Consider the following 12,882-nt stretch of genomic DNA (forward strand, 5'->3'; position numbering starts at 1 on the left):
CTGTGGGTCAAGGGCTTAATGAATATGATATATGCATTAAAGAGTTGGACCAGCAGTTTCTCCCTAAAGTCAGCACAATATTGGAAAGGTACAACTTCGCTAAGAGGTTGCAAGGTGAAGGAGAGGTAGTTGAATCTTACGTTACTCACCTGAGAAAACTTGCCTCATCTTGTAAATTTGCTAATCTTGTGGATGAGAGGATTAGAGATCAATTTATGGTGGAATGTAATATTGAAAGAGTAAGGAAAGAGTTTTGGATGCAAGATGAACCTTCTCTTGATGAGGTTTTACAAGTTGCAAAAAGGGTTGAACACTCTTTGAAGTGTGTCGAAATTATTAAGAAGGATAAACAAGCTGTGGTACAAGTAATAAAGACTGATACTAAGAAACCTGTGGGGAAGGTTGAAGGAGGTGAAACGAAATATAAACCCACCATAAGAAGGTATTGTAGGTGTGATAAACTTGGACATTTGGCAAATGATAAAATATTGCCCAGTTCTAAAAAATGTATGTCCTAAGTGCAAATTGAAGGGACATCTTGCAATTGTTTGTAAGACAAGAGTATTGTCATCCTCTTCTAAAGTTAAATGCATTGACACTGAGGATGTCGGGGAAGAAGATTTTGTCTGTGGACAAATTGTTGTCCAAGTTTAAAGTCCAGAAATTAAGTCTACAACGTGTCCTGTGGATACCATCCTTATAGAGGGGGAATCTACCAAAGTTTTGTTTGATTCTGGTGCCGAAATTACAATACTTTCTAAGACCTTCTTTCCAAACAAGCTAGCACGCAAAATTTCCTTGAAGAAACCAGATATAAAACCCCTAGCTTACGGTGGTGAACCCATACCTTTGCGGGGTTACTTTTTAGGGCTTATTGAGTATGAGAAACGCTATGCATCAGGGAAGATTTATGTATCTGAAAAGGGAGACAGCATAATAAGCTGGTTTCACCAGGGGAATTTGGGTGTTTTGCTCGATCCTAGTAGTAGAACTCCCATTTTATTGAAAGATAGAGCAAATATAGTTCCTCATAGTAGTACTTCTATTCTACTGAAAAAAAGCAAATGTGGTTCAATCAAGCTCCCTTCCTAACAGTGCCACTATTAGTCACATAAAAAATAAATTTCCTAATGTTTTCAGGGAAGGTCTAGGATGTCTGAAAACCTTTCAACATGAGATACGTCTGTGTGCTGGAGCCCAGCCTTCATGCTGTAAAGTTAGGAATGTACCTTTGGCAATTAGAGATAACATACAGAAAGAATTTTAAAACTCATGGAGGGAGGTATAATTGAAGAAGTAGAAGGTAAAGAGTGGCTGGCTCCAGTCATCGCTGCTCGCAAGTCTAATGGAAGTCTTCACCTCTGTGTAGACTTAGGGCAACTCAACAAAAATGTGATAGTGGATCATTATCCACTCCCTAATATTTCTGAGTTATTCGTTTTGTTAGATGGTGCCAAAGTATTCAGCACTATCGATCTCACGTCGGCTTATCATCAGATCCAATTGAAAGAGTCATCTAGAGATCTTACCACCTTTGTAACACCTTTTGGCACCTTCAGATTTGTAAGGATGCCTTTTGCCCTCGTGCCAGCAGCATCTGTTTTCCAACGGGTGATGGAGAAAGTCCTCAAGGGTTGCAAAGGGGTATGTGTATATCAAGATGATATATTGGTGTTTGGTAAGAATTAGGAAGAACATTGGCATCGTCTGGACGTGGTGCTTGGAAAATTAGATATGGCAAATTTGACGATCAAGGCTGAGAAGTGTCAGTTCGCCATCTCTACTATCAATTACTTAGGTCATACCATCTCCACTGATGGAGTTTTACCTAAATCTGACTTGGTAGACACTATCATTCGTATGTGTGCTGATGTCTCAAGAGAAGAGTTAATGAAATTCTTTGGGATGATAGAGTATGACAACAAATTCATTGAGAATTTTGCGGAACTTAGTGCCAACATGAGAACTCTTCTCAAGAAGTGTGTTGACTTTGTATAGAATGATGCTTGTGAGCAGGAGTTTAAGATTTTAAAACAAAAGCTTAATTGTGCTCCATGTCTTATGAATTTTGATCCTCTAAAAGTGTCAATTATTACTACAGATGCTAGCCTCAAAGGGTTAGGGGCTGTTCTTCAACAGCAGAGTGATGAAGGGATGTTAACTATTATGCTTGCGTCTCGTGGCTTAAAAGATCCTGAGTCTCGCTACTCGGTTATTAAGCGTGAGTTCTTGGCCGCATTCTGGGCCATTAGGAAATTCAAGACATTTGTGTGGGGTAACAATTTCATTATCAGAACAGACCACAAACCTCTTTGTGAAATATTTTCTAAGAAAGGGGTAGATTCTGTCTCAAGCAGGATTACCAAGTGGGTTGTCACGTTACAGGAATTTGATTTTGAAATTAGATACATACCGGATGTGGAAAATGGTGTGGCTGACACCCTGTCCTGGTTGGTGAATATTGAGGGCGAGAGTGAGGCATGCGATGACGAATATGATGATGACACCCATGCATGCTTGGTAAATGAGGAGATTGTTTCTGAGGATGAGTGGCGTAGTGAATTGTCCTCGGATGATGTGTTAACTGAAATCGTATCTCTGATTAATAAAGGATGGCACTCCAAGAGACAAGCTTCGGAGGAAGCTATAAAATTTTGGGGAGTGAAAGATGAATTGAGTATGTCTAGTGAACTTTTGTTTCGAGGCACAAGATTGATACGTCCCCTTAATCTGCGCACTAAGCTTGTTGAATTGTCTCATCTTTCGCATTTAGAAATGTACAAGACAAAAGAATGGCTGCGTGCTTCTTATTGGTGGCCCGGCATGGATTTGCAAATAGAGAGACTTGTGAGAGATTGCGTGGAGTGTGCCATGTGTGAGAAGTCCAAGATGGTGAGACTACAACCCATGATAGTAAGAGAACTCCCGAGTGGTCCATGGAAAGAAATAGCATTAGATATACTAGGTCCGGTTCATGGTAATGGCCAACAATTGTTTGTGATTGTTGCCATAGATACTTTTTGGAGATGGCCTGAAGTCTACTTCACCAATGGAATAGAGACAAATAATGTAATTGGATTTTTTAGAGAACCTCATGGCTAGGGAAGGTTATCCAAATACCATTTTGACTGATAGTGGTGTTCACTTGGTTTCGCGAGAGATGGAAGCATTTTTAAAGAAGAGTTATTAAGCACAAAAAATGCTCTCTATATCACCCAGAAACCAATGGTATGGCTGAACGATTTAACTGGGTTTTAAAAGAGGTGATTTTGTTGGCCAAAGGTTGTGGGCTTGATTGGAAAACGGAGGTCCTTAAGAAAGTCCATATGTACAGATTAACCCTGCATAGTACCACTGGCATATCTCATTTTGTTTTGTTCAGGGGCAGAACTCCATGTACCCTAGTCGAGCCATCCTGGGTGTGTGAGTTGGAGGGTATCTCTGGTAAAGATGAGACCACAGAATTATGGCGTAAGAGAGAAGTTGAAAAGGAAGTAGCGAGGAAGTCTCTCTTTGATTTAAGGAAAGCTGTTAAAAGTACTAATTTTGTGGTTGGAGATTTGGTAGTCATTAAACACCCTGGTTTGACTTCAAAATTCTTGAAACCCATTAGAGTAATTAAATTGTTTAAGAATGCCATCAAAACGCAGGATTATCGTATATGGAATCTTGGAAGAGTCGTCCCTTACAAAGGTCCTCCAAGCTCTATGGTGAGGTACTGTAATACGAAAAGTTCTGCAACTACTCGTTCTCCTGTGAGCAATGGAGATTCAAATGTTTCTGTAAGCACTCCCAGGTTGTCTCCTAGGATGAGAGTTAAACCTTTGTATTTGAGAGATTTTGTACAGCAGATCTCATGTGGTTAATCTTACTATTTGGCTTGTGTTTATTTACACTTTATCTGTATTTGGGGTTTTTTCTGTTTTTTTAAATTTTCTTTGAAGGAGGGAAGGTGTGTGGCATCTGCTGATTGTCATTCTGGTGCCATGGTTACTAGAGAATGTATGTTGCATGCTCTCCTCTTGCTGCCTGGCTACGGTGGGTTGGAATGTCATGTTTTAAATAAGAAGAGGCTGTTGATGTACTGACATGCTCTGCCTGGATGGGATCTTTTCCTTGAAGAATACATCTAATATTCAACTTGTCATCCAGCCTTGAGCCATCCTTTCCCTAGGACCCTGGATCCTTCATAACATAATATATGTAGGCTTCTGTTTATTTCAGCGTGATTAGATATTTGAACAGATTTTATTTACTGTTTTATTTTAGGTTTAGCTTTATGAATCCAAAAGTCTTGTGGAAGTAGAATGTAACATAGTATTTGATGTGAGAAGTTTTTGGCACTGGCTGAACTTCCATTTCAATACTTACTGAATGGAATTTTGCACCTACTTGTTTTCTTTTAACAATATTTGCTGTTTCCATTGGTTTAGGGCTAGTGAGACAGAAATCTGGTGTTCACATAAATCATTTAAATCAGGCAGTGCATTGTCTGATAGCAAAATTTGTTTCATTCATCAAGTCTGTTTGGAAATTGCCTAATGTTTACAAAACTTTAGGAAATTATATAAAAACTTTACAAACTGCACTGCAATTATGCTATCAGGGCAAAATGTGGCTGGCTATTTTCTTGTTCGACTGTAATGCACCTCACTTAAAAAAGTCTTGAAAATAAATTGGCGGGAGACAGCTTCTAGCAAGAATTGACTTTCAGCAATAACTTTTTCTTTGCAAACCAGTCTCCCGCGGTCCAAAATTATGCAAAGTTCTGATATGTGGGCAACTGGAATGTTGCAAATTTCACCAGTGTAAATACATTTCCCCCAGACCTGCTATTTTGCCACTCTCCTTACAATAATTAATTTCATGGCACCTGTTCTATCTGGTGCAATATTGTTTCTGGGGAACACAGAACTGAAGACACTTGGGGCCTTATTATGAGCTTGGTGGTGCAGGAGCGGGACCGTCCAGCCCCACCAAACCCATGTCTGAACCACCCTCCAGATTAGGAGTTTTCTCCTGTCTGGCGGGCTGTTTTTAGGTGCACCGCAAAAAAATGCACCGCAATGGGAATGTCTAATCAGTACCTGCGGGGCATGGACTATTGCAGTCCATGGTGTTCAGGTACTGGTGTGCCCCCCTTTGTGCATCCACATAACATGTGGGACAAAGGGACCCTGTACGGCCCCCTTTTTCTCCTCACTGCCACACTTTACATGGCAGTCGTACTGCCATGGAATGTGTGGCTGCTGCGGCCACAACAAGCATATTGTGGACTCAGGACCACCATCGCGCAACTGCCAGGGAATGGTGGTTTCCTGGCGTTTGCGGGGGTCCCATCGTGGCCGACCTCCCCAACTTGTAATATGACGGTCGAGAGACCTCTACCATGAGTTTGGCGGTCCGTGAACCACAAGTCTCATAATAAGGCCCTTAGAAATACAGAAGAGATACATTTTTGCTCAGAAAGTGACAATCAGGTGTATCCTTGTAGGGACGATTGATGTAGCAAAATGAGTCTGGAGATGATTGGTAATGTTGATGCAATATAACTAATGACACTCATAAGAAGTAACGTGATCGAATTCAAAGAGTGATAAATATGGTCCACGCGAAAGTAGCAAATTAAATATGAAATAGTTTTGACACAAATCCCTGCTCTCATGTACAAATTCGATTAATTCTTTCCCTCAAACATATGGTTGATATTACGACAAGAGTGTATGTAAGACCTGCAGGCTAAAGATGCTTTTAGGCAAATAGCGTTTTAATGATCTTTTTATTATTTATTGCAATGTATTTAGTTTTGAATTGCGAATGAATTACAGCCATTGTCAAGTAGTTCCTACTAATCCATAGGATCTGCGCATTGTTTGGACAAAATAAACTAAGGGCTAGGTGTCGAGATTGACTCCAGACACCCACGCAGGATATGTTTGCCACCATAAGCCCCCCTGACCTACCCGGGAGCGAACATTTTCTGATAACCACTGAGCATAACAACCCTGATCCCTCGGGAATCCTGGAAACAGTACAGAATCTTTCGATCAGTCACTCGTGCTCACTTGTTCTCAGAGAAATATACAGAGAATACACAGTGGGACATTTTCAATAATATTTATTGAACCAACGTTATTTTTGCCTAAAATACGTGTGCTACAATGAGTAGGAGACAAAAGCAACTAAAGGAGCTTACCAGCACCAAAAGAGTAAACAGTAGATACATTCCTACCATGGTGCTAAAGCAATGAATATATGCTGGCATATATGCAAAATGGTAATCTAATGTACTCCTACAATGCGCACCCTTCTCTAAGTGTACCTATAGTGTGTGTAGGTGTGGAGCCAAGAAACCAACTAGGAACAATCCAACCCCTTTACCTGTTTGGTCTCGTGTTGGACACCCCTCGCGGATTGTCAGACCGGTGCATGGTGATTTCTCTGCATGCAGGGACCTTTGGTGTCGGCAGAAGTGCCTCCTCTACCAATCATTTGGGACGCTAGATTAGTGATGTTATGGATATGTGGATAGCGCTGTCACCTCGCGGATGAAGATAGGACTACTTTTGTACCTAGTGTGTAGAGAGGCGTAGTAGATGATGTTCAAGGCATTGTGATCATGTTGTGTGAAGCTAGATGTGAACCAAAGTAGTCGTGTAAGCAAATGTGTGCAAAAGGTCACCGCCAAAATTTTATTTTCTAAGACAATGTAAGGAATAAGCTGCCTTGCTACATGGGCCTAACTCGGGAATACAACACCATAACCTTGAAATAAATATTGAAAATGTAACACAAAAAGAGCTCAGAATGTGGGACACCATAAAAGTTGAGAATACACACCCGGCACATTTCTATAATGACAGATGGTACATTTTATCTTTAGATTCCATCAAGTATCCGTGTGCTTAGTTCCGAACTGGTCCATGCCGCTTCTGCTTTGCTAGGCAATAAGGCTTGTCATGCAGTTACTTAAAAGTTTGTTTTAGCCATTATAACCATAGATTCAAAAATCCAAGCATGTAAAAGGGTGCTGGTCAAACATCTTGGGATTGTTTCCCAGTATCATGTACGATGTGCACATCCACATGCTATACAATTTACACATCGTGATGTGCAGCCATTGTGCATTACACTGCGTCCCTTGACCTGTGCTTTCCTTAAAGCCCCCCTGATGAAGAGCATCAGAACTCCTCTGGGCACATCAGGCTCTGCTCTCATGGCGTCCATCAGCCAATGGTTCCTTGAGATGGCTCCCCTGCTGCACATCACCTTGTGATCCTGGCATACATCACACAGTGCTCCTCCACTGCATTTTGCCTTATGCCTATTAGTGAAACTCATGATATGTGCCACAGGCGAAATGCTACAGGTGCACCAAGGTCCACACTGTGATTGACGCCTATTTGCATCAGTGGCGTAACTAGACGTGCTGCCACCCGGGCAGCCTCTAGGTTTGCCGCCCAGGTGCCTGAGGGATGATGGTTGTTGAGAAACATGACTCCCGCCGCCCCCAAAAACAGTGCTGCCTGAGCGGTTCCCCCCAGCTACACCACTGGTCTGCATTGATGGCTGTAAGTTTATTGGTCTGTGTGTATAGGTGCCTGTTTGTTGTTCGGCTTTGAGAAAGTAGGTATCTGCAGGTGTATTGGTCTGTGTGTATGTGTGCGTGCATGTCAGTGTGCTATGCATCTGTATGCACACAGGGGCATATTTATGGGAATTTTGCACTGGGCAGTGCAGCAAATCACTGTGCTGCACGGCCCTGCATCAAAGTGAAATGGCAGGAATGTGTTGTATCTGCAGAATGCAGCATACATAAAGAGAGGAAAAAAGAGGCCAAATAAAGATGTTTCTCCTCGTTACGCCTTCCCTAGGGAGGCGTAAGAATTTGACGTATACCTAGGTTTACAATTCCTTGTAAATCTGAGAATGCGTCAAAACCATGGGCATTGCGTGGGAACACCGACCGCAATGCCCATAGAACAACTCCCTTGCGCCGAGTGAGGCGACGCAGCGATATGTGCTGCATTGCCTTACTCCAGATGTACTTAACCATTCAAAGCCACACAAAGCGGATCTGCAGGCTTCATAATTCTTACCTAAAAGCTTGCGTCAGGCATGTTCCACGTTGCATGGTGCAAATGTAACATAAGCCTCTCATAAATATGCCCCACAATATACAAAAGCCATTCATACTATGGATAGAAATATGACAGCATCATGCCACCAACTCCAAGAAACTGTGGTATGTGGATATTAATGGTCTCTAACCACAGTCGAGGCCTTGAGAAGTCTTTGCTTCACTTCCATTCTCCTCTCTTAAATATGAGATTGCAAATATCTATGGGTTACTATATTATACTTAGTTCTGCCCAATTATGAATATAATTTGTCCCCCACACTTCATAATAAAACAGTACATTATGTTAGTGCCTTATGTTTTTCATGCAATGCTTTTTCACCAGTGTATGTACCGATATGTTCAGAAGACCCGACATCCTATAATCTGGAGCAATCGTTCGTAAAAGCAAGTATAATTGACGGATGAGGTTTATGGCAATGCTGCCAACTAAAGGCAGAGGCTGAGCAGGGGTGGATAAACACAGTTAATTGTGCTAATCTGTGTATAGACAGTGGTCAGTTCCATCAGTGACATGCACCTAACAGCAATCCTGTTAGGATCTTGTACCCAATTAATAGTATCTGCATTTTCCCACAAGTACAGCACTCTAAAGTCTTATGACAATTGAGTCTGTGCAGTAAGAACCTTATAATTGTGTAGCTAAAAGGTATTGCACGGTTAAACGCTAACTAATAGAAAAACCAAGGGTGGAAATCTCCCCTTCTGCCTGAATATACCTTTCCTACCTTTTGCTATTCAGCAACGTAGCCAGTAGTATTTCTAAAGACCTGAGCAGGTTTCCAGGTGTATTCCTGGAATTATCACCTGACTTTTCCAGGGGTTCCTATTTAAAATGTAGGTAGTTCTCCAGTGCTGAAAACTCCACATAGTGGGAAAAGGATACCCTGTGTTTCTTTTCTTGTCCATGGGGCAAATATTTTTCTTTATGGAAATAAGTCCTTCCTCTACACCCAGTAAATAAGGGAAAGATATGTTTTCCATGTCGCCCTGGGAGCAAAGATACTTAAGCCCTTTGTTGTAGTAAGTTTTTGGTTATTTCCAATGTGGCAAAGGGTTGGATCAGAGTTTGAAATGGCCACAAACCTACATCTCCGTGGACATTCCCAAACTTTCAGGGCAAATAACAAATCCGAATGGCGACTTCCCATCCTTTAAATGGTATTTAAACTGGTGATAGAGAGTTTCGCCCTCACAAAGGGGAGTGTATCTCCTGGGAAACTCTTTGCGAGTTCCTGTCAGTTCAAAAAATGGTACATTGTGTCGTAAATGTGTATTTATTAAAGAATTTATAATTAGGAATAGGGGCTGTAGCAAAAATGCCTATTTTTTCTTTTTAAACTCCATTTAAGGCTAGATTTTATTGTTGGTTTTTGGACTCTACATACAGGGATGCCGCTGTCTATTGCCCCCTGTATGTGCACTGATGCCTGAAATGTTGAATGTTGGATTGGTATGTGCCTAACTGTTATATTTAATGTACCGATCAGTCCTTTGTATATGGTACGAGGTGTACCAAGGGCCAGTAAGTTAAATGACACTTGTGGACTGTAACTTATATTTTGCCACCACTAAAGTGACAATGCAAAACATGTCATCAGGCCTGCCACAAGTAACATGGCTGTGCAGGATTAAACTGCAAATGTGACCTATCAAAATGAGCACTTTTTGACAGGCCTAAATCCTCCTTTTAAATAATAATAGGTCACACCTAAGTATACCTTAATGCGCAATCAAGAAGGGTGAATGGCATTTAAAAGTAGGACATATAAAATGCTAATGTAAAACATATGACCTTTTGGGCAGTGCCTAGTAACTTAATTACCTTTAAATAATCCTACCCTGTCACAGGCAGATGTAGCTAGCACCTGGGCCTGCTCATTCTTTTGTCCTTTTAGCCAGCCAGACACCAATTTCAGTGGGAGAGGAACCAGTTTTGAGTGACCACAGAGGAGGGGTTGCTCTTTTCCCTGGTCACACCTTTAGGGTGGGCACAGCAGCTCTACAGCAGCTCTACACAAGGGAAGAAGAGTTCTGTCATCTCATTTTTAGGTAGAGGCACTGTAGGATTTTTTGCAGTGGGGCACACAGGAACTGCTGCAAACAGGGTTGGGATTACCCTCAGGAGAGTTTTACTTATTGTTTAGGGAAGGTCCAGGAGTCAACCCCACCCACATGCTAGTGCCAGACATACCTTTCACACCCCTGGACACCCTCTTCCAATTACTACTGAACCAGTAGAAGACAGAATAAGGGCTACACCTGCTGTTGGGTCCTATAAGGAGAACTCTAAGGGATGTAACTACTCCCACTTGTTCCTAGGACAAATAAGTCGATGGCAAGGGTCTGCCGGCAGACCTCCTGTTAATCTACAGGAACACAAAAGCTGTAATAAGGCTACTTTCTTAAAGAGCCCAGTTGATCAGATTCAAGTAGACCTTCCCTGGAGCTTGGTGTCAACTTTTGTTGGAGTGAGTGCTGACCTCAAAGTACTGTTCCTGAGGTTTAGGATTCCTTGGCTTGTGTCAAAGTGGACTCCTCCTGCCTAACCCTAAAACCGAGGACTTAGAAACTTTATCAAGACTTTTTGCTTGGAGAACCGACAAAAGGCCTGGACTAACCTGCCAAGCCTTTGTGGGTGCATTGCCATTGGGCCTTCGCTGTAGCTTCTCATTAATTTTTCTCCGCAGCAGCAAATCTGTTTTAGTGGGCCTGATGCCGACCAGTATCCGACAACATTGAACCCTCTTCAGCTAAAGCGCAAGTCTTGTCCTGCTGGAGGAATCTGACTTCCAGAAAAGTGTCTAAGTCTGTGGGTAGAAAGACTCACCAGGCCCAATGCCGAGCAGCATCAGGCTGATGTTGATTACTTCTGGACAGAAACTCAGTTTCTCAATCTGAGCTTTTTCGTCCATCATAGACGGCTTCACTGGACCTTGTCAATCCATCTTTGACAATCCTGTCTTCAAAACCAGTGTGCTGCCTTGCCCTGCCTTTGACTGCTCAGAAAATGTCAAAGTCCGAAGTGAACTCTTTGACCAGTACCAATATGGTTCTCGAATCCAACCTGCGCTCCATCGTGGCCAGACTCAAACCATAACCTTGTCCCTGTCAGTGCAACCAGTTACCCACGGTTGGTGCTTTGTGCTTTTAGGGAGTTTTTTTTTTACTTAAAAAAGTCGTAGCTCTAATTCCCTCTATTAGAATTCGTTTTGTTGTCATTTTGTTCATTAAAATATTCTGTTTTTCATAAATTGGAATGGGATTTTTATTGTGTTGTGCTTTTGACTTTCCAACTGTTTAGTTACTTTTAAATACAACATTTTCTTACGTGAAGCCTGTTTGCTTGGGTTTGGGCTTGGGTTTATATCACTGAAACCTTTACTGGACCGAACAAGAACAGTGCAATCATTACTTGTTGAACTACCATCCACTCAAACTAATAATCCACTTTCTCGCAGGGCCCTTATTATTTTTTCAAAGAATACCTGAGCTTGCTACCTCATGAAACAATCTATGCAAAGGAAAGCAGAGAAAGCAAGATAACTGCAGCGCTGTTAAGGCTGAAGAAAATATGGAGAAAAGTGCATATTGCTTTAGTGTCCTTAAATACAGCCATCGAAAATGCTCTGAACACTTGGGGCCATATTTATGAAATTTGCGGCCCAGGGCAGCGCAGCAAGTCAGCTTATCCAATACTGCACATTCCTGCCCTTTACACCTGTGCTGGTGCCGTTTTGGCTTTTTCCTCTTTCTATGTGTGCTGAAGAATGCAACACACATAGAAAGAGGAAATAATTAGGAGAAATAGGGATATTTCTCCTTGTTACCCCTTTTCTGGGGAGATGTATCTTTTTGGCACACTCCCAGGTTGACAGATCCTTGCAAATCTGGGAATTCATAAAAACACATGGTAGTTGCATGGGACCACCCACCGCAGTGCCCAGGGAACGCCTCCCTTCCGATTTGCGCCACGTTGCCGTCCTCCAAATTTTTGAAGCCATTCAGAGCCAACCAAAGTGGCTTTGAGCGACTTCAGAAATCTGACTTAAAGGCTTGCGTCACATATGTACCACATTGCATGGATACATTTGCTGCACAAAAATGCAGGACGCAAAGATATCTCAGTGAGCTGAGCCCTTTCCCAAGGTTGTAAGGGTTATATTTTGTAATTCCCACAGTACCAGCTCCACTCTCCATCCCTTTGAGGTTGCTAAAATAAACATAATCTGGGCCTCAATATACAAACTCTGCAATTTGCACAAATCACAGGTTTTGTGACCACAAAGCGTTTTGGGGTGTTTTGAAACACATTTAGCAAATTGGGAAAGCATTTCCGACTCACAAACTGGCTTTATTGACAGATACCTGATTGCAGTGAGGGTGGGAGTTCCTTCCTAACTGCTATTCAGTATTGCATGCATCATTGTTTTACAAATGCAAACAGCGACCTGCATAAATTAGCATTCATTAAGCAGATCGTTCTGTGACCCCTTGTGATTGGACGTTTTGTGATGCGACATATTACTACTTAGGACACATCACAAAATCAAAGACTCATAGCACAATGTCGGTGCACAATTTACAACCACTTCTTGCAGCCAGACTTTTTTATAAATCTGAATCTTATTTAGCTGGTGGCAAAGCTATTTTTCTATTTATAGAGACTATTCACTTTGTAGCTAGAAATATTTTATTATGTTTATTACAAAAGAGAGAGAGAGGGCTGGTGTTTCCTGCTT

Source organism: Triturus cristatus, chromosome 6 (genome assembly GCF_964204655.1).
Source record: "Triturus cristatus chromosome 6, aTriCri1.1, whole genome shotgun sequence".
Lineage (NCBI taxonomy): Eukaryota > Metazoa > Chordata > Amphibia > Caudata > Salamandridae > Triturus > Triturus cristatus.